The sequence below is a fragment of the Cherax quadricarinatus genome, chromosome 91, assembly GCF_038502225.1.
Source record: "Cherax quadricarinatus isolate ZL_2023a chromosome 91, ASM3850222v1, whole genome shotgun sequence".
NCBI classification, from domain to species: domain Eukaryota; kingdom Metazoa; phylum Arthropoda; class Malacostraca; order Decapoda; family Parastacidae; genus Cherax; species Cherax quadricarinatus.
In genome coordinates, this window is record NC_091382.1 from 10,819,341 (window position 1) to 10,843,468 (window position 24,128).

The window sequence follows — 24,128 nt, forward strand, 5'->3', positions numbered from 1 at the left end:
TTATATATATATATATATATATATATATATATATATATATATATATATATATATATATATATAATGTAAAGAACTTATATGTTTATTATATACATTAATACTGCTGTATTGTTTTCTAAGTTAATTTGCAAATATTAAATTCTTGAAGCAAATTTATATGACGTTTTTAATTAGTGTTGCTTAGTTTATTTATAGTCCTGGTGAGTCTAATATATTACGACTTGCATCTAGCCTGGATGTGTGTTAAAACTTAACTAAATTGTTTGTGTTTAGCACCACCACAACCAACAACAACAATAATAACACCAACAACAACAATAATAACAACAACAACAATAATAACACCAACAACAACAACAACAATAACACCAACAACCAAAATCAAGGCCACTGCACACCACCTCAACTACCACCACTACTTCCGCCTCAACTACCACCACCACCACCACTACCACCACCACCTCAACTACCACCACTACTTCCACCTCAACTACCACCACCACTACCACCACCGCTACCACCACCGCTACCACCACCACTACCACCACCACTACCACCACCACTACTACCACCACTACTACCACCACTACCACCACCACTACCACCACCACTACTACCACCACTACCACCACCACTACTACCACCACTACTACCACCACTACCACCACCACCACCACCACCACTACTACAACCACCACCTCAACTACCACCACTACTTCCACCTCAACTACCACCACCTCAACTACCACGACTACTTCCACCTCAACTACCACCACTACCACCACCACCTCAACTACCACCACCACTTCAACCTCAACTACCACTACCACCACCACCACCACTACCACTACCACCACTACCACTACCACCACCACTACCAACACCACCTCCACTACTAACACCACTACCACTACCACCACCGCCACCACTAACACCACCATTACCACCACTACCACCACCACTAACACCACCATTACCACCACTACCACCACCACTAACACCACCACTACCACCACCATTACCACCACTACCACCACCACTACCACCACCATTACCACCACTACCACCACCACCACTACCACCACCATTACCACCACTACCACCACCACCACTACCACCACCACCACTACCACCACCACCACCACTACCACCACCACCACTACTACCACTACCACCACCACCACTACCACCACCACTACTACCACTACCACCACTACTACCACCACCACCTCCACCACCACTACCACCACCACTACCTCCACCACCACCACCACCACTACCACCACTACCACCACCACTACCACCACCACTACCACCACCACCACCACTACCATCACCACTACCACCACCACCACTACCATCACCACTACCACTACCACCACCAGTACCATCACCACCACCACTACCACCACCACCGCCACCACTACCACCACCACCGCCACCACTACCACCACTACCACCACCACCACTACCACCACCACCACCACTACCACTACCACCACCACTACCACCACTACCACCGCCACCACTACCACCACCACTACCACCACTACCACCGCCACCACTACCACCACCACTACCACCACCACCACCACCACTACCACCGCCACCACTACCACTACCACCACTACCACTACCACCGCCACCACTACCACTACCCCTACCACTATCACTAACACCACCACCACTACCATCACCACCACTATCACTACACCACCACCACCACTACCACCACCACCACCACTACCACCACCACTACTACCACTACCACCACCACCACCACCATCACTACTACCACTACCACCACTACTACCACTACCACCACTACCACCACCACTACCACCACCACCACCACTACCATCACCACTACCACCACCACTACCATCACCACCACCACTACCACCACCACCGCCACCACTACCACCACTACCACCACTACCACCACCACCACTACCACCACCACCACTACCACCACCACCACTACCACCACCACCACCACTACCATCACCACTACCACCACCACCACTACCATCACCACTACCACTACCATCACCACTACCACCACCACTACCACCACCACCGCCACCACTACCACCACCACCGCCACCACTACCACCGCCGCCACTACCACTACCACCGCCACCACTACCACTACCCCTACCACTATCACTAACACCACCACCACTACCACCACCACCACTATCACTACACCACCACCACTACTACCACCACCACTACCACCACCACCACCACTACCATCACCACTACCACCACCACCACTACCATCACCACTACCACTACCGCCACCACTACCATCACCACCACCACTACCACCACCACCGCCACCACTACCACCACTACCACCACTACCACCACCACCACTACCACCACCACCCCTACCACCACCACCGCCACCACTACCACCACTACCACCACTACCACCACCACCACTACCACCACCACCACTACCACCACCACCACTACCACCACCACCACTACCACCACCACCACTACCACCACCACTACCACCACCACCACTACCACCACCACCACTACCATCACCACTACCACCACCACTACCGTCACCACTACCACCACCACCACTACCATCACCACTACCATCACCACTACCACTACCACCACCACTACCACCACCACTACCACCACTAGCACTACCACCGCCACCACTAGCACTACCACCGCCACCACTAGCACTACCACCGCCACCACTAGCACTACCACCGCCACCACTACCACTACCACCGCCACCACTACCACCGCCACCACTACCACTACCACCGCCACCACTACCACCGCCACCACCGCCACCACTACCACTACCACCGCCACCACTACCACTACCCCTACCACTATCACTAACACCACCACCACTACCACCACTATCACTACACCACCACCACTACTACCACCACTACCACCACCACTACCACCACCACTTTTAAAAGAAACATTATAAGTAATAACACTACAGTCTCCTTCCTGATGACTTCTTTTCAAAGTTTGATGAAGATCCCGCATTACAGTTTTAATCTAATTCCAGATTATTCTTGACTACGATTATTTCACATATTAATTATACTCATATCCATTAATATTAATCTCTCTTATGAAAATAAATACAAACGTTAAATCAAAGTCAAAATGAAAGTTAAATTACAGTTGAATAAAGAATATTCTGAGTCTTCACGAAGAACACGACGTATTTCACTATAATATCCAGCCGGACATGGGAAAAATATCCGGCACAGCTCCCACTGTTTATGTTACTTGATAACTCTGATAATTATATAAACAGTATATGCAGAGCAACCACTGGGAAAAAATAGTGAAATCCCAATCGCTTTCGTGACTTTTCACATTATCAAGGAGCTATGATAGTTCACTGATAATGTAAAAAGTTACGAAAGCGCTTGGAGTTTCACTGTTTTTTCACAGTGGATGTTCTGCATATTGTGATATCAACTGTTTACTTTGTTCTTATTGCATATATGTTGTGCCGAATAGGTAAAACTTGCTATTTTGGCATAAATAGCAACGCTCTTCTTGTCGAATAAGGCAAGCAAAATTTTGTATATGCATTAATTCCGCAACAATCATTCTGAAGCTAACGAAAAAATATATATTTTATTGTTTGTTTATTATTTAATTATTGTAAGCTTACATAAAATATATTTAGTTGGATTAAGCTAAATTAAATTGCACTTGGTATAATAAGGTTAGGTAAGTTTTCTAAGGCTCTTTTGGTACAAAATTATTATTTTTACATTACCATAGATGAAAAAAATATATTATTAAATGTATAAGAGAAAATTTTAGGAAGGACTTAATTTTAAATTAGTTATTGCTAATTGACGAGTATTACCTATTGGGCAGGATATATATATTTTTTTTTATTTATTATCACACCGGCCGATTCCCACCAAGGCAGGGTGGCCCGAAAAAGAAAAACTTTCACCATCATTCACTCCATCACTGTCTTGCCAGAAGGGTGCTTTACACTACAGTTTTTAAACTGCAACATTAACACCCCTCCTTCAGAGTGCAGGCACTGTACTTCCCATCTCCAGGACTCAAGTCCGGCCTGCCGGTTTCCCTGAATCCCTTCATAAATGTTACTTTGCTCACACTCCAACAGCACGTCAAGTATTAAAAACCATTTGTCTCCATTCACTCCTATCAAACACGCTCACGCATGCCTGCTGGAAGTCCAAGCCCCTCGCACACAAAACCTCCTTTACCCCCTCCCTCCAACCCTTCCTAGGCCGACCCCTACCCCGCCTTCCTTCCACTACAGACTGATATACTCTTGAAGTCATTCTGTTTCGCTCCATTCTCTCTACATGTCCGAACCACCTCAACAACCCTTCCTCAGCCCTCTGGACAACAGTTTTGGTAATCCCGCACCTCCTCCTAACTTCCAAACTACGAATTCTCTGCATTATATTCACACCACACATTGCTCTCAGACATGACATCTCCACTGCCTCCAGCCTTCTCCTCGCTGCAACATTCATCACCCACGCTTCACACCCATATAAGAGCGTTGGTAAAACTATACTCTCATACATTCCCCTCTTTGCCTCCAAGGACAAAGTTCTTTGTCTCCACAGACTCCTAAGTGCACCACTCACTCTTTTTCCCTCATCAATTCTATGATTCACCTCATCTTTCATAGACCCATCCGCTGACACGTCCACTCCCAAATATCTGAATACGTTCACCTCCTCCATACTCTCTCCCTCCAATCTGATATTCAATCTTTCATCACCTAATCTTTTTGTTATCCTCATAACCTTACTCTTTCCTGTATTCACCTTTAATTTTCTTCTTTTGCACACCCTACCAAATTCATCCACCAATCTCTGCAACTTCTCTTCAGAATCTCCCAAGAGCACAGTGTCATCAGCAAAGAGCAGCTGTGACAACTCCCACTTTGTGTGTGATTCTTTATCTTTTAACTCCACGCCTCTTGCCAAGACCCTCGCATTTACTTCTCTTACAACCCCATCTATAAATATATTAAACAACCACGGTGACATCACACATCCTTGTCTAAGGCCTACTTTTACTGGGAAAAAATTTCCCTCTTTCCTACATACTCTAACTTGAGCCTCACTATCCTCATAAAAACTCTTCACTGCTTTCAGTAACCTACCTCCTACACCATACACTTGCAACATCTGCCACATTGCCCCCCTATCCACCCTGTCATACGCCTTTTCCAAATCCATAAATGCCACAAAGACCTCTTTAGCCTTATCTAAATACTGTTCACTTATATGTTTCACTGTAAACACCTGGTCCACACACCCCCTACCTTTCCTAAAGCCTCCTTGTTCATCTGCTATCCTATTCTCCGTCTTACTCTTAATTCTTTCAATTATAACTCTACCATACACTTTACCAGGTACACTCAACAGACTTATCCCCCTATAATTTTTGCACTCTCTTTTATCCCCTTTGCCTTTATACAAAGGAACTATGCATGCTCTCTGCCAATCCCTAGGTACCTTACCCTCTTCCATACATTTATTAAATAATTGCACCAACCACTCCAAAACTATATCCCCACCTGCTTTTAACATTTCTATCTTTATAATATATATATATATATATATTATAATGTCGTATAGTCAGTCTCCCGGGGACGGCAGCTAGGCTCTCGACGCCCCACTTGTTTCCGTGGTTGCAATGATTTGCATACTGCTGGCGAGTCTGGTGTCCAAACGGGAGGAGAATGAAATTACTCCTGAGCTTACCACTACCCGATTGTGGACGGCGTTATGTGGACAAATGTCTACTCTTCACACTAAACACCTATCATCTATTGTGGTGTAATGATAAAGGTCGCCGAGAGTTTACCTAGCTTCTCAGAAAGCTGCCCAGACAACTCGGATTCAGATCTCGGCCAGTCGCGCATATATATATATTATATATATATATATATATATATATATATATATATATATATATATATATATATATAATATGTATACATATATTCAACAAACCGGCAGTATCCCACCGAGGTGGGGTGGCCCAAAAAGAAAAACGAAAGTTTCTCTTTTTAAATCTGGTAATATATACAGGAGAAGGGGTTACTAGCCCCTTGCTCCCGGCATTTTAGTCGCCTCTTACAACACGCATGGCTTACGAAGGAAGAATTCTGTTCCACTTCCCCATGGAGATAAGAGGAAATAAACAACAACAAGAACTAGAAAGAAAATAGAAGAAAACCCAGAGGGATGTGTATATATACATATATATATATATATATATATATATATATATATATATATATATATATATATATATATATATATATATATATATATATTTCGTTAACACATCGGCCGTCTCCCACCAAGGCAGGGTGGCCCGAAAAAGAAAAACTTTCACCGTCATTTACTCCATCACTGTCTTGCCAGAAGGGTGCTTTACACTACAGTTTTTAAACTGCAACATCAACACCCCTCCTTCAGAGTGCAGGCACTGTACTTCCCATCTCCAGGACTCAAGTCCGGCCTGCCGGTTTCCCTGAACCCCTTCATAAATGTTACCCTGCACACACTCCAACAGCACGTAAAGCTCTATAAACCATATGTTTCCATTCGCTCCTTACACGCTCACGCATGCTTTACCTCCTTTACCCCCTCCCTCCAACTTTACCTAGGCCGACCACTACCCCACCTTCCTTCTATGACAGATTTATACTCTCAAAGTCATTCTATTTTGTTTCATCCTCCCTCTGTGTGTGTGTGTGTGTGTGTGTGTGTGTGTGTATGTGTGTGTGTGTGTGTGTGTGTGTGTGTATATATATATATATATAATATATATATATATATAAAATATATATATATAATATATATATATATATATATATATATAATATATATATATAATATATATTTATATAATATATATATATATATATATATATATATATATATATATATATATATATAATGTCGTGCCGAATATGTAAAATTGGTCAATTAGCAAGAACTCATTTAAAATTAAGTTCTTTCTAAAATTTTCTCTTATAAGTTTAAACATATATTTTTTTCCTTAATGTTAATGTAAAAATTTATAATTTTGCACCAAAAGCAACTTAGAAAACTTACCTAACCTTATTATAACAATAACAATTTATTTTAGCCTAACCCAACTAAATATATTTTAGATTTGTTTACAATAATTTAATACTAAGCAAACACAGTGAAATATATTTTTTTCGTTAGGTCCAGAATGATTTTGGCGAAATTATTGCATACACAAATTTTCATTTGTCCTATGTGGCAAGATGAACGTTGCTATTTAAGCCAAGATCGCAAGTTCTGCCTATTCGGCACGACATATATATATACACACACACCCAAGTGTCTCATTCTTCAACAATCATTCCACAGTCAAAGAACATTCTAGTGTTCATTCTGAACAGCAATTGAACTTCTTGACCATGTCTACAATCTTTTAGACACTGAGGTATTGCCACGTGATTGTCTGATTAGATATTTGCATTAACGAGCATGTATGTAGATGCACTTAGTGAAGAGGCCACTGAGTGTATATATCCTTGACATTGATATCCACCAGTAATGTATTACACCAGGTTATTTACAGTATGTTAAAGGCACTTGGTCTGTTGTGTGTACTTAGCAATATGTGGTTGTAGGGGTTGTGTGTGTGTGAGAGAGAGAGAGAGAGAGAGAGAGGAAGACAGTGCGTGTGTGTGTGAGAGAGAGAGAGAGAGAGAGAGAGAGAGAGAGAGAGAGAGAGAGAGGGAGGAAGACAGTGTGTGTGTGTGAGAGAGAGAGAGGAAGACTGTGTGTGTGTGAGAGAGAGAGAGAGAGAGAGAGAGAGAGAGAGAGAGAGAGAGAGAGAGAGAGGAAGAGTGTGTGTGTGAGAGAGAGAGAGAGAGAGAGAGAGGAAGACTGTGTGTTTGTGTGTGTGAGAGAGAGAGAGAGAGAGAGAGGAAGACAGAGTGTGTGCACACATTAGAGCAGATTGGTCATGGAGGAGACCGCTCACAGTGACACAACATCAACTATGATGACTGACTCAACTCAACCTGATTACAACCCTCGTTTCCACTGTTGGTATTACACATGGTATTCGCAACTCTTATTATGTATTAATCCTACAGAAGCTCACATATATATACAATTATTTCTCATTTTTTCCATAACTCGTAAACAAATTCCATTGGAACTAGTGTAGTGATAGAGTATGGATAGTTTTTATTGGCATTAACAACCGTTTTAAAACCTCTTTTGGGTTCTTTATGCTAATAATGCTTAAAAAACACATGCGATAAAATAAATATTTTTTAATATCTTGAAAAAATACTACATTTGTACTATTACCAAGAATATTAATTATTAATAGTTATAAACATAGTAACAGTGATGATATTATTATTATTATTATTTTTTTTATTTTTTTTTATTATCACACCGGCCGATTCCCACCAAGGCAGGGTGGCCCGAAAAAGAAAAACTTTCACCATCATTCACTCCATCACTGTCTTGCCAGAAGGGTGCTTTACACTACAGTTTTTAAACTGCAACATTAACACCCCTCCTTCAGAGTGCAGGCACTGTACTTCCCATCTCCAGGACTCAAGTCCGGCCTGCCGGTTTCCCTGAATCCCTTCATAAATGTTACTTTGCTCACACTCCAACAGCACGTCAATTATTAAAAACCATTTGTCTCCATTCACTCCTATCAAACACGCTCACGCATGCCTGCTGGAAGTCCAAGCCCCTCGCACACAAAACCTCCTTTACCCCCTCCCTCCAACCCTTCCTAGGCCGACCCCTACCCCGCCTTCCTTCCACTACAGACTGATACACTCTTGAAGTCATTCTGTTTCGCTCCATTCTCTCTACATGTCCGAACCACCTCAACAACCCTTCCTCAGCCCTCTGGACAACAGTTTTGGTAATCCCGCACCTCCTCCTAACTTCCAAACTACGAATTCTCTGCATTATATTCACACCACACATTGCCCTCAGACATGACATCTCCACTGCCTCCAGCCTTCTCCTCGCTGCAACATTCATCACCCACGCTTCACACCCATATAAGAGCGTTGGTAAAACTATACTCTCATACATTCCCCTCTTTGCCTCCAAGGACAAAGTTCTTTGTCTCCACAGACTCCTAAGTGCACCACTCACTCTTTTTCCCTCATCAATTCTATGATTCACCTCATCTTTCATAGACCCATCCGCTGACACGTCCACTCCCAAATATCTGAATACGTTCACCTCCTCCATACTCTCTCCCTCCAATCTGATATTCAATCTTTCATCACCTAATCTTTTTGTTATCCTCATAACCTTACTCTTTCCTGTATTCACCTTTAATTTTCTTCTTTTGCACACCCTACCAAATTCATCCACCAATCTCTGCAACTTCTCTTCAGAATCTCCCAAGAGCACAGTGTCATCAGCAAAGAGCAGCTGTGACAACTCCCACTTTGTGTGTGATTATTATTATTATTATTATTTTATTATTATTATTATTATTACCACCAACAATACAAAGGAAGAAGGGATTAAGTATTTAATTTCAAGAATTGTATGGAAAACAGTGAAGTTTTTGTGAAAACTGGAATACCATAAGAGTTCCAGCAGCTGGAAAATACCATAAGAGTTCCAGCAGCTGGAAAATACCATAAGAGTTCCAGCAGCTGGAAAGAGAGAAGTGTAGGCAGAGATTTTGGGAGGTGATAAGAGAGTTTTTAATCATGGGAGTTGTGACTTAAATCAAACAGTGTTTCGATTAACTTAATTGTTAATGTATGATTCGTCTCTCAGCCATTGAGTAGAGAGGACGTGTTCTACACTGCTGCCCTCTATAGCTGTTCGGTGGCAGTTTCATTTTCTCAACATGGCGCAGGCAGCCAGACGCCGCGTCAACACTGTGTGTTTGGAATTAACTCGTGGGGCAGTGCTTGGACCATCAATGGCGATATTATTGCCAGCGATAATCCGAGACACCTATGGTATCGCCAACGAGGATTTGTGCGGTGTAGCGATGAATGGTGTGACAAGAATCTTTGTAAAGTTTAGCTCAGCTCAAGTTTACGAGAATGTCGTCGACAAGTATCAAGAGGTCAATCTGGTGGTTAACCAGGCTGTGTCTGTGAAGCTACACGATGTATCCCGCCATTATACATGGGTAAAAGTGAGAAATGTACCCTTTGAGGCTGATGCGACTGATATACGTGCTGCCCTGAGTAATTACGGCACCATACACATGGCTACAGCAGGGAGGTGGCCTGATGGCCCATATGAAGGACTACCTGAGGGAACTTTTTCGGTAAAAATGACATTACGACATCCAATCCCTTCATATGTGATCCTGCAAGACTTCAGGACTCAAGTTTTTGTGACTTATGCAGGGCAACGCCGCACTTGTAGGTTGTGTGGAGCATACGATCATTTGGCGGTGCAGTGTGAAAGGAGACGAGGTGCCAGGGTTGTACAACAGAGCAAGGATTTAGGGGAGGAAGGTATAAGGCAAGATGTGCCTGAAGCGCCTGTGCAACCCTCAAGATTGTCTTGGAGCGAAGAGGTTGAGAGGTCTCTGAACACGGTGTGTGCTACACTCCCGGAAGTGTCGCCTCCTTTGGAGGCAGCCCCAGAGGTGGAAACGGCTTCGCGAGAAGAGCAGGCCAATGATGTGGAGACATCCATTGTCTCTGTGTTAGACGAATTATTTACGGAGGACAGCATGAGTCCTGCGACGGCACCATCCCTAGACTTGGGACAGGCTGCGACGGCGGACGTGGATCACGACGTGCAGCTGGTAGTGGACGCCACTGACGCCTTGCTGAAACAAACGGTGGAGGTGGAAATTCACCAGGATTGCACTGTGGACGACGAAATGCAGGTAGAAAGTGTAACACGAAAGCGCTCTGTTACACTTTCAGATTCTGATGATGTGTTAACGCCAGCCCAAAGATCAGGGAAGAAATCATGGGCGGATGTGGCACAGAAAGGGTCCTGTGTACCCAAAGCACAGGGGATGATCAGGAGTGCTTCAAAAGGAGGGGAAGCGAAAATTGGAAACAAAAAATCTAGTGAAAAACATTCAGTGTCGAAAGGAAAACCATCATTGTCGATTTTAAGTGCCTCACAATAAATATTAATGGTTTGCGAACTGTACGAAAGTGTGCATGGTTACGTGATTTATTGGTGCGTAATAATGTGGACGTTGTGTTCATACAGGAACACAATCATAAATGTGGTAGTGAATTGCGGATAGAAGGATATAATGTGTACATGGAGAATGCAATTCGGTTGAAAGGTGGCGTTGCCATCATGATCAGGGAGACTAGCCCGTTTGTTGAGACGTAGTGAAGGGGGGGAGGGGAGGATAATAAGGGTGGAAGGGCTATGGGGACGGGTGAAGGTGGCTTTTGTGTGTGTGTATGGTCCAGCTGAGAATGATGGGCGTGTAAAAGCAACCTTTGTGAAAGAGGTGTTAATTTATTATTTGAGGTCACTCCCTGAAGTAGTTATTGTAGGCGGGGATTGGAATTGCGTGATCCGGCGTAAGGATGTAGAACCTCGGGGAAGTGGGTACTTTTCAGGGGTATTGGGAGATTTAATGTCAGGGGTGGGATTAAAGGACGTGGTGGGGGGGGGAGAGGTTGAGCATACTTTTGTACATCGTGGATATGCGGCGCGACTTGATAGTGTACGTGTCACGCACCATCGTAGTTAATAGTGTGCGTGTTTTAGATGTGGTGTTTTCTGATCATAGAGGAGTTCTTGTGGACGCAGGGTGGGAGGGTTTACCTAAGAGGGGTTGTAGTTATTGGAAATTGAATGTTAAATTGTTGAAAGGGGAGGAGAATAGGAAATCTTTTGAGTGTTTTTGGGAGGGTTTGTTAGCAGGGGCTCCTGGGGATAGAGACTTGGTTAGGTGGTGGGATGTGGTGGCTAAGAAACGTATTCGGGATTACTATGTTCGGCTTGGGAGGGAAAGTAATCAACTTTTATATGGGCTACAGGGGTATTTAGAAGGACAGTTACGCAATTGTTATGTGGGTGATGGTGCGAGATACCCTGTGGAGGAAATAGAGGATTTAAAGCAACGTATTAAGGGTCTGCATAATGATCGATTTGATGGTGCACGTGTGGCTGGAGGGTTGGAGGAGGTTCTCTACGGGGATCGGCCTTCGGCGTGTGCGTTAAGGGGACAGCAGAAGAGGAGGGCAGCCACGGAGATGATGGGATTAACAGTTCAAGTGGGGATGGGAGGGTATAGGGAAGGGCAGGTATTGATGTCGACTGAAGGTATGAGTGGATATATTGATGCATGGTTTAGGTCATATGCACAACATGTGGGTATACGAGATGATGCTTTAAGGGAAATGGGTGGTTATGTGCAATGCGAGCTTGATGGTAGAGATAGGGAGACTTTGGAAGGACAGATTACGGAAGGGGAAATTTGGAGAGCTATAGTAGGTGCAAGTTTAGGTAAGGCACCGGGTGTAGACGGGTTGCCTAATGATTTTTATGTTGAGAACTGGGAAGTATTGAGGAGATTTTTAGTCAGATTGTTCAATGTAATGAAGGAAGATGGGGCAATGGGTGAGCAGCAAAGGACTGCTGTTGTTGTATTAGTGCCGAAGGGTGGACAGACCACGGTAGAAGATTACCGTGCAATATCGCTTATGTGCGGTGATTATAAGTTATTTGCAAGGGTATTAGGGAACAGAATCAAACAGGTTTTAGGTAAAGTAATTGATAGAGGACAATATGGCATACCGGGTAGATCAATGTATGAAGGGCATGGAGCTATTAGGAGTTTTATAGAGCATAAGGGGGAGGGGGGAGGGGGTGTTTTGGCTCTGGATTGGAGAGCTGCTTATGATAGCGTAGAAAGGGATGCATTATGGAGTTTTATGCGTTGGTTGGGTTTCGGGAGGGAAATTGTTTCTTGGGCAAAAACTTTGTATCTGGGTGCAGTTATGAGAATACAGGTTAATGGACGACTAGGTGATAGCATTCAGATGGGAAGGGGTTTGCGACAGGGATGCCCTCTGTCGCAAATTTTGTTTGCATGTCTTCAAGAACCTTTTTATAGGGCAGTTAGGTGGAGTATAGCGAGAGCGAGGGTTGGTGTTGCACGTGAAGGGGAAGCGGGTATAGTGGGTTACGTGGATGATACGACTGTCTTGGTGAGGGATGTGAGGGATTTACGTAAGGTAGAAAGGGTGATAGACGTTTTTGGTGAGGCTACAGGGATGAAAATTAATGTAGTAAAGTCCAAGTATTTGGATCTAGGGGATAGTGTACATAATGGTGAGACTGTTGAGGGTGGGTGGCGTGTGGTAGATCAGTTGTTGATATGTGGGATAGTGTACATGCGGAATGATAGGGATGCACAAGAGACAAATTCGAGGCGCACCGTGGATGGAGTTTTGAAAAGATTGGGAGGCTTGAGGGCAGAGCAATTATCGTTGCATCAAAGGGTTATAGTCACGAATGTCCTGTTGTATAGCAAGTTATGGCACGTGGTGGCAATATATCCGTTACGACGGTGTGAGGTGCAACGGTTGCAACTGCGGGTATTCAGATTTATATGGGGATCGGGTTGTGACTGGCTAAGTAGAGGGGTGGTGTCGCTTCCCGTTAGCCAGGGGGGGCTGGGGCTTATACCTCTTGAGAAGCGTATGTTGAGTGTGTTTCTGAAAAGGGGGTTTGTGAGGGAGGGGGTGAGGGGGGGAGGCCTTGAAAGACTGCGCATGGATATGCAACGGTGGTGGAGGGGTAGGGATTTAATGTTTGGGGAGTCTATGTTGCGAGTTTTACTGAAGGTAAGGGATCCGAAACAGCTTAAATTGAAGGTTCTTGAGAGGGTGGAGGGTTGGTCTGTGGTGGCGGCAGTTGAGGGGGCATACCCTATGTATGCATGGGGTTCTGTATGGAAATGTCTTCAACAACTACGTGTAAAACCAAGTGTCAGGGAGGTTATGTTTAGGGTTTTACATGGGATCTTGCCGTCTGGGGTTGTGTTATTTAATAGGAGATTAAGGGAAGGTGGGGAGTGCAAAGCGTGTGGATGTCCGGAAACCATATTTCACGCTGTGTACTTTTGTACTTGTTTAGAAGATGTGAGGGTCTGGCTAAGTAGAGTAGTTAGGTTAGTGGGTGGGGAAGGATTACAGGTGTTGCGGGTGTTAAGTTTAGATATAGGTGGGGGGAGTCAGCAGGTGGTGAATGCGGTTGCGTATGTGGTCACAGATTTTATTTATATATCTTGGGCAATGAGGGAGGTGGGAGTCGAGGAAAGGATAAGAGTGTTAGGGGCCACGATGTATAGAACAAAGTGCCGCAATAGGGATCTTTATGGGGGAAGATGGGAGACAGCATTTACTGAAGGTTATCGTAGATTCAGGTTGAAGGATTTAAGAGATTTAAGTGTAAAGTAAGGGGTTGCGGCGGGCTAGTTTTCTTGAGTATGGAAATGTGTATAGATGTTAGCGTGTGTGGTATGTTTGGTAACATAATAAATAAGCTTCTTTTGTGATGTGAGTTTGGTCTGGGTAGTTGTGTAAGATATGTTATTCACATTGTTTTTCAGAAGGTATCGAATTTAATATGTAAGTAGTGGTGTTTACACTACATGATTGTGTGTATAATGTGTGAGAGGGTACATCTCACAGTATTTGTGTGTTTGATGGTTTGAGGTGACACAAGGCATGATCTAAGTATGTCTGGATTCTCCTTTTGTCCTCAAAGGTGTTATACAAAGATTGTACTGTGGTGTATGTGATGTGTAGGTTTATATGTATTCAACACATGCTTGTTGTATGTTCCCTTTCGTTACTTTGTTTCAATTGTCATTTCAATGCACTTTGTATAGCATTATACAACGGTATCTTTCTTTACCATATGAAGTAATTTTTTTTTTTTTTTTTTTTTTTTTTTTTTTTTTTTTTTTTTTTTTTTTTTAGACGCATTTCTTTTGTGTCTGAGATTGTTGTATACGGGTTTAAGTGTAAATGTAATGAGTCGGTTTATTGATTAATGAGAAGGCTGGAAGTAACTGTTACATTTTCTTGTATATATTATTTTCAATTGTATGAGTCTTTGTCATATGTCATGTTAAATGTAAAATTTATATGGAAGTTAGGTTTTGAGTCATTGAATGTTTGTCAGTTCATGACCCTGTTACGGTGTTTATTTGTAGCTATGTTATTGCCGTAAGTTATTATTGTATGTTATACAGATATATCTTGCAAGTATATAGGTGCAATCCATTTGTGTTAGTTTATTATGTGTTTGGTTTTCTTATGTCAATGGCCGAACCTTCAGAATTGAGATCCATACTGTTTCCTTTTATTTTTATATTTATGTATACTGTATTGGTTATTAATAAAATATAAAAAAAAAAATTGTTAATGTAGAGAAGACTTGTAGAGGGTAAAGCGTGTTGCAACCCCTGAATGGGTTACAATGATTATGTATATATATAATGTATATTATCTTTTCATATAATTTTATATTGCTTATATTTGCGATAATAGCTAAATCGTAAATGTATGACTTTATATTATTATTTGACTGTTATATTGTTATTTAGCTTATGTTGTTAGGATGTATATAAAATGTGCTCAGTTAGTCTTGATTGTCAAACTACTGTAATTATCGCTTGTCGCTCGTTATACTGCCGGCTTCTGAGCTGCAGTTGTCCACGTAGCTATCACGTGATCGAGGGGGGGGTGTCCTCACCTCTCGGGGGGTCTGCTGTCCTCACCTCTAGTGAAATTGTCAGTCTGCTGGAGACTCGCTTGCTGGTTGGACAGATTGTCTGTCTCATTATTCTTGTTAGTTCTGTAGAACTCTGTTCTCAGAACATTGTATAGACTTAGTGATTTTCGACGTTGTACTGAGGTTGTATGTCACATAGACACTCTGAGTATCTCAGGTCCTTAGCTATAGCTTCTGACCTAATTTTGTACTGGTTCCTGTGTATTGTCACAGTCACAGTTTTACCTATGCTGAACAAAGATTCAGTATTATGGGAGTTTTGTAACTTTTGTGGAGGATCTGCAGATGGTCCCTACTTAGTGTCGTTATATTATCTCCTTCTTCCTGATTCTGTGTCGCAGTCGCTTGATATTGCATTGCTATTAGGCTTAGCATTCTTTGTTGTTCAAGCAGACTGTTCGGGTTGCCAGTCGGTCAAGAAGTTAGTTTATTTGAGGACTTTGTCAGTCACTTGTTTAAGTCTTATTCGAGTCTTGAGACATAGCTAACTACTTAAGAGCACTTACACGCATACACACTTACTTGTACATATTTGTAATATCTTATTAAATGTTAATGTACCTGACGGTACTTAAGAATTATAAATGTGATATGTGCTTTCAGCACAATAATATTGAACTCGAGAGATTGATTTTATTTTGATTGCTGTAATTAATTTAATTTGATAATATACCTCTAGACAACTTATAGACTTAATAAATTTATTAAATTTTAATTTCTCTAGTTAGTAGCCTACCAGTTGTAATCCTAAAGCACTATTGAACCATACTGAATTTTAATGGATAATTGGACAAGGATACTGACTACTTGTTACGAAAACCCAGTAACAGGCTGGATGCTAGAAGGGCAGTCCTTACTAGTATACACTGGAGATCTCTAAGCTTTTAGAATCGCGTTTTTTGTAACAAATGGGGGCCTGTCCGGGATGCTCTTGATCCAAGGTGTTGGAGAAACTGTCCGGGAGCCTCTTGATCCAAGGTGTTGGAGAAATTGTCCAGTTTGACATACTAGTACTTCTATGATCAAACACTTTGAGTACTTTCCTAATCTGAAGACTTTGAGTTTAGGCTTGTACAACATACCAGGTGGATGTATGTACTTGACTGAGTCTCTTGATCCAAGGAGATGGAAATACTGTTTATGATTTCTAACTCTAAGACAACCAACACTAAAATTCCTATTAAGATTATAGTTTCCCATAATCACTCTCTCGTAGTACAATTATTTTCGTGATGTATGCCAAAGTGAAACAGTTAATTGATACTCTGACTTTGTCTGAATTAAGTACATTAAAACTTCAGACGTGTTGGCAAGTAGCCAAGTATCTCGGTGTGACGTATAACAGGAATTACACCGCAGAAACTGTCAGAGCATTAATTAAAGATATATTGTTTCCTGCTCATACAGAGATGTCTGATTATGATTCAGATTCAGAAAGTCTAGTGTCACAATTAGGAAGTATGGCTCTATTTGAAGTTGATGAAAGAGCAACTAGAGCAGAAGTGAGCCTAGTGGCTGAGCCTAGTGTAGCTCAGTTCTCGCTCACACCTTCCCGCCTCACTGACACTATAGCACAGAGTGTAGCTGGTAGTATGACACAGCCTAATACTAGTACAGTGTATACTACACCTGTATTTACTTATTCTAGACCAGATCTAGACACTCTAGAGACGGCTGGACCAAGTGTCCGACCTAAGGACCGTCCAGACCATGTTAATTTCCCTACTCCTCCATTACCCACTGGTCCTATCTCTCAGGAACAGTTTGAGAGGTTGGAACGCCTCATTATGTTGCAGACTGCACAGAGGCACAGAGGAGATTGAACGAAGAAGATTTCCAAAGAGAAAATGTTCGTCTGGGAAGACAACAGACTGAGATATCACAGGATACCTATTGTAACAGGAAAGGACATACTAGAGAGTATTGCTATAAGTTAGAAAGAGATGCGAGATACAGTCGTGCGGCTGGCGCCCCCACACAAGTCGTATCCTCTTCCGAGCAACAAAGGCACCAAAATCCTAGCAATACCTCTGATCCTACTGTTTTAGATAATGTTACTCAGGATAGATGACTAGCGTCAGAAAGTGTATCTGACGAAAAGATTCGTTCAGCGATGAGTCCTTACTTTTCGAGAGATAAAGTAGGATTTGACGAATCACATCTAACTGAGATAATTTCTTTCAGAGACACTGGCAGTTATCTCACGTTATTAAGAGAAGATGTACTGCCCATAACTGACGATACCTATTGCAAGATAGATGTATTGTTAGAAGCCTATGGAGGGGCTGTTATAAAAGTGCCTCTGCACAAAGTTTATATTGAAACAAGCTATTATACTGGTTATATTTCAGTGGGTATATCCAGTGGTGTATTTCCCATCAGGTCAGTGGACTTGTTGATAGGGAACGATATCCTTCATGCTGGTATATGTAAAGAACCACTTGTGATTGATAATACCACTGATGATAATTATGCCATTGAAGCTTGTAGAGAGAAACCTATTTTATTTCCTCTCAGCGCAATTACTAGAGCTATGTCAAAGATACAACAACCATCCTTGTCTCCTGTTGAGTTAGTTGATGACAATGATTTGGGCTTGAATATGTTGTTTAGTGACGCTCTGCGCCCAGGGTCATTAACACTGACTCCCCCCGGTCATCAACCTAGTCAGGACACAACTGACGTTAAATTTCTAACTCATGATGATTTAATCAAGGATCAGTTTGTTGATCAGTCACTGGAAAGACTGAGAGATATAGCAGTTACTGAGAGTGAAGCAAAGGATCTCGATAATTGTTACTATTATAGTAACGGTGTACTGGAGAAAAATACATGTAAGTTGTCAGCTGATAGTGTTTCCTCCTCAGTCAAGCATTTCGTTGTGTTACCAGTTACATTTCGTGAACAAGCCATTGATTTTGCTCACAATAGTCCCATAGGAGGACATTTGGGTGTCAAGAAGACACTCTGTAAATTGGCAAAACATTTTACTTGGCCAAAGATGAAGGAAACAGTAGCTGATCATGTGCGACGTTGTCACGTGTGTCAAGTGACAGGCAAGCCAGCGCACACACCTCCACCTGCGCCTCTCATTCCTATCACCGTGCATGGTGAACCATTCTCACGTCTTATTATTGATTGTGTTGGTCCTTTGCCTAGAACCAAACTAGGAAACCAATACCTATTTACTATTATGGACGCTGCAACACGCTATCCCGAAGCTATTCCTATGAGAAAAATTAATGCTCGTGCTATTGTGAGAGCGCTGATGAAATTTTTCTCCCAGGTTGGATTGCCACGAGAAATACAATCAGATCAGGGATCTAATTTCACTTCTAAGATCTTTCGAGAAGCATTATCCCACCTAGGAATAAAGTCTGTACTTTCAACCAGTTATCATCCACAGTCACAAGGTGCTCTAGAGAGATTTCATCAGACATTGAAGTCTATGATGAGAGCTTATTGTGAACATTTTTCTAGAGACTGGGATGAGGGTATACCTTTTCTACTGTTCGCTATGAGAGAAAGTGAGCAAGAAAGTCTCGGATTTAGTCCGTTTGAATTAATATTCGGACACCAAGTGCGTGGTCCTCTCGCAGTGTTAAAAGACGTGTGGACAGGAAAATCAAATCCATCATTGAGTACTTCACCTTCATTAATGCAGCAACATTTGACAGCCGCTAGAGAGCTAGCTTCGAAAAACCTAGTTTCAGCCCAAGCTAGAATGAAGCAACATTATGACAAGCGTGCTGTCCCTCGTTCTTTTAAAGCAGGAGATAAGGTGATGGCTCGGAAATTAGTACCAGGTCATGCTCTACAAGCCAGGTATGATGGTCCCCTGGAAGTAGTGAAAAAGCTTAGCGACGTAAATTATTTGGTACGTACGCCTGGGAAAAAGAAATCTAATCATGTGTACCATGTTAACCAGCTCCAGGCATACTACGCTAGTCCTCTACCTACTACTTCTATTCTTCCTAGGACAGAGGAAGAAAACGTCAGTCTACCTGACATCTCTAGAGGTATAGAGGTTCGTTTAGAAAATTCAGTGACTCTACAATCACTAGACGATTTTCTTAGTAACCTTGGGAGTGATAGAGCTGGTGATATTAAAAACATGATTTTGCATTTCCCTGAATTGTTCGGTGATGTTCCTAAACGTTGTACTCTGGGTGTACATGACGTTGATGTACAGGGAGCATCACCCATTAAGCAATCACCATATAGAATGAGTCCAACGAAGCATAAAGCATTGAGAGAAGAGGTTGATTTTCTGTTATCTCACGGACTTATTGAACGCAGTAAAAGTCCATGGGCATCTCCCTGTATTTTAGTGCCTAAACCTGACGGTAGTTTCAGGATGTGCACTGATTACAGGAAAGTGAACTCTGTCACCTTGCCTGATGGTTATCCTCTACCTCGCATTGACGACCTTATTGATCGTGTGTCAGGAGCCCAGTTTGTCAGCCGTTTAGATCTCTTACGAGGCTATTATCAAGTCCCGCTTACTGAACGTGCTCAAGAAATATCTGCTTTTACTGTTCAAGATGGATTGTTTAACTACCTCGTCACCCCCTTCGGCCTATGTAATGCGGCTTCTTCATTCCAACGTATAATGAACGAGTTGACCCACAACTTAGAAGGAGTAGAAGCCTACCTTGACGACTTAGTGGTGTATAGTGACGAGTGGGAACAGCACTTGACACGTCTCAGAGCATTGTTTGAGAGACTGGCGCACTACAACTTCACTGTTAACTTAGCTAAATGTAGTTTTGGTCAAGCCAAGATTACCTATCTAGGCTTTTGTATCGGCCAAGGTGAGGTTGCTCCTATTGAGGCTAAGGTTCGTGCAATTTCTGAATTTCCAGTGCCAGAGGATAGGAAAGGAGTACAGAGATTCCTGGGTATGGCAGGATATTATCGCAGGTTCTGTCCAAACTTTTCTCAGATTGCAGCTCCTCTTACTGAGCTTACTAGTAGCAAAGTTCAGTTCACCTGGACTAGAGATTGTTCAGACTCGTTCAAAAGGTTGAAACGTTTGCTATCCTCTGCTCCTGTGTTGAAAAGTCCTAATTTCAATCTTCCCTTCTTTTTACATATAGATGCGAGTGGTTATGCAGTGGGTGCTGTGCTGCTCCAACAGTCAACATCCACTGATATTCTCCATCCTATATGTTACTATTCAGCTAAGCTTAAACGACACCAGAAAAATTATGCCACTATTGAGAAAGAGGCTCTAGCTCTTGTGGTGTCCTTGGAACATTTTGACGTGTATTTGGGCACTTCCCCATTTAAAATTAACGTTTTTTCTGACCACAATCCACTCACTTATATAAATACTATGAAAAGTAAAAATGCTAGGATCATGAGGTGGGCCCTCAGAATCCAACCTTATTCTATTAGTATAAAACACATAAGTGGTCATTGTAATGTAATTGCTGACGCTCTGTCTCGTCCTTAATAATTATCAGTTACATTAAATTAACGTAATTTTATGCCCAAATACCTTTTGTTACTTGCTATGTCAAATTCAGTAAAGTAACTTAATCCCTCCAGCCCATATTAACTATATATACTCATGTCATGTCTAATTATTATATTTATGTATTCACAGTAATGTTGTGTGAGGAGGAGACAAGCTGAGTGTTGAGTGGTTAGTGTGGTGCGGGTGATGTACTGCGTGACGCAAACTGTCCTGCCGCAGACCCCCCCCCTCACTACACACCTTAAGCTGTTTCATACTCAGATGTTCATACTGCCTAGCATTCCACAACCACTACTTAAGAGTGGAATGCATTCTCTTCTACTATGATCGAGCCTCAACGTGCCCTCCTTGTCAGCGCTATCCTGTCTCTACACTGATGTATATAACCACGAGTATGCAGAAATACGATACTGTGTACTGCCCTAGTTAGGGGCATATCCTAGTGACGGACGCTGTGAAATTGTAGAAGTGCTTGGCACAAGAGACTCGGATTAATATTTTATTGACATGAGTAACCAGAAATAATGTGATAGACATTCATGCAACTCCTAGTGCGACCCTCTGTCGTGTTGGGGGGGGGTGTTGCAACCCCTGAATGGGTTACAATGATTATGTATATATATATAATGTATATTATCTTTTCATATAATTTTATATTGCTTATATTTGCGATAATAGCTAAATCGTAAATGTATGACTTTATATTATTATTTGACTGTTATATTGTTATTTAGCTTATGTTGTTAGGATGCATATAAAATGTGCTCAGTTAGTCTTGATTGTCAAACTACTGTAATTATCGCTTGTCGCTCATTATACTGCCGGCTTCTGAGCTGCAGTTGTCCACGTAGCTATCACGTGATCGAGGGGGGGTGTCCTCACCTCTAGTGAAATTGTCAGTCTGCTGGAGACTCGCTTGCTGGTTGGACAGATTGTCTGTCTCATTATTCTTGTTAGTTCTGTAGAACTCTGTTCTCAGAACATTGTATAGACTTAGTGATTTTCGACGTTGTACTGAGGTTGTGTGTCACATAGACACTCTGAGTATCTCAGGTCCTTAGCTATAGCTTCTGACCTAATTTTGTACTGGTTCCTGTGTATTGTCACAGTCACAGTTTTACCTATGCTGAACAAAGATTCAGTATTATGGGAGTTTTGTAACTTTTGTGGAGGATCTGCAGATGGTCCCTACTTAGTGTCGTTATATTATCTCCTTCTTCCTGATTCTGTGTCGCAGTCGCTTGATATTGCATTGCTATTAGGCTTAGCATTCTTTGTTGTTCAAGCAGACTGTTCGGGTTGCCAGTCGGTCAAGAAGTTAGTTTATTTGAGGACTTTGTCAGTCACTTGTTTAAGTCTTATTCGAGTCTTGAGACATAGCTAACTACTTAAGAGCACTTACACGCATACACACTTACTTGTACATATTTGTAATATTAAATGTTAATGTACCTGACGGTACTTAAGAATTATAAATGTGATATGTGCTTTCAGCACAATAATATTGAACTCGAGAGATTGATTTTATTTTGATTGCTGTAATTAATTTAATTTGATAATATACCTCTAGACAACTTATAGACTTAATAAATTTATTAAATTTTAATTTCTCTAGTTAGTAGCCTACCAGTTGTAATCCTAAAGCACTATTGAACCATACTGAATTTTAATGGATAATTGGACAAGGATACTGACTACTTGTTACGAAAACCCAGTAACAGGCTGGATGCTAGAAGGGCAGTCCTTACTAGTATACACTGGAGATCTCTAAGCTTTTAGAATCGCGTTTTTTGTAACAAGCGTAACATATATACCATATAGTTTGTTCGTTCATGGGCGAACTGTGTTGGTCTGGACATCTGGTGTTACCTAGTTTAAACTCTCACTGGTACTTGTGTTGGTCTGAACATCTGGTGTCACTTAGTTTAAACTCTCACTGGTACTTGTGTTGGTCTGAACATCTGGTGTTACCCAGTTTAAACTCTCGCTGGTACTTGGCTGGTATGTACTCATGTGGTCCAACATAGTTAATTGGACTCAGTTGTTATTTATGTAATCATTTGTAATGCTATATGGACTACGGCAGCTAATATGTCATGGAACGGGTGGGGTTTGAACCCACGGCAAGCGAGTTCAGAAAGTCACGGGCCAGTGCGTTAACACACTGCGTTGTTAGTTTTAAAATTCAGTCATAGTTAAGACTCGTGTAAGATATTTAAACATTTCGGAAAATTTCTCCGGTTCGATTTCAGAGCTGTATGGTGCCGCTGGCAGGAACTTTTGTAGGTTCAGTGGTTCACAACATACATTATGAAACAGTTCCTCTCTGTCTTTATCATGTTCGGTACAAGAACACAAGTGCAACTAATGTGACATTTTATTGTGGCAACGTTTCGCTCTCCAGGAACTTTATCAATCATTTACAAACAATAGTGTCGCTGAGACCCACTATTTTGTTTCTTAATAAAAAATCTTGGTTAATCCAAATGCCAGACTCAGTTCTGATATATCTTGTTCCACCGCTGGTATGATCAACATACTTTTTATAAAGAGATGTGTTCAGTTAGCGCACTCGACTCACACACTGAGTGTCCGTGGATCGATTCCCGGTACGGATGGAAACATTGGGCGTATATCCTTAAGACACCTGCTATCCCAGTTCACCTAACAGTTAGTAGGTACCCGGGTGTTAGTAGACTGGTGTGGGTCGCATCCTGGGGACAAAACCCAAGTTTCAAGAAATGTTCTACATACCCAGGGGCTTTCTGTATAGTATGTCACTGACGTCAGCTATAAACTGTGATCTGCATAAATATTGTAGAGATGTT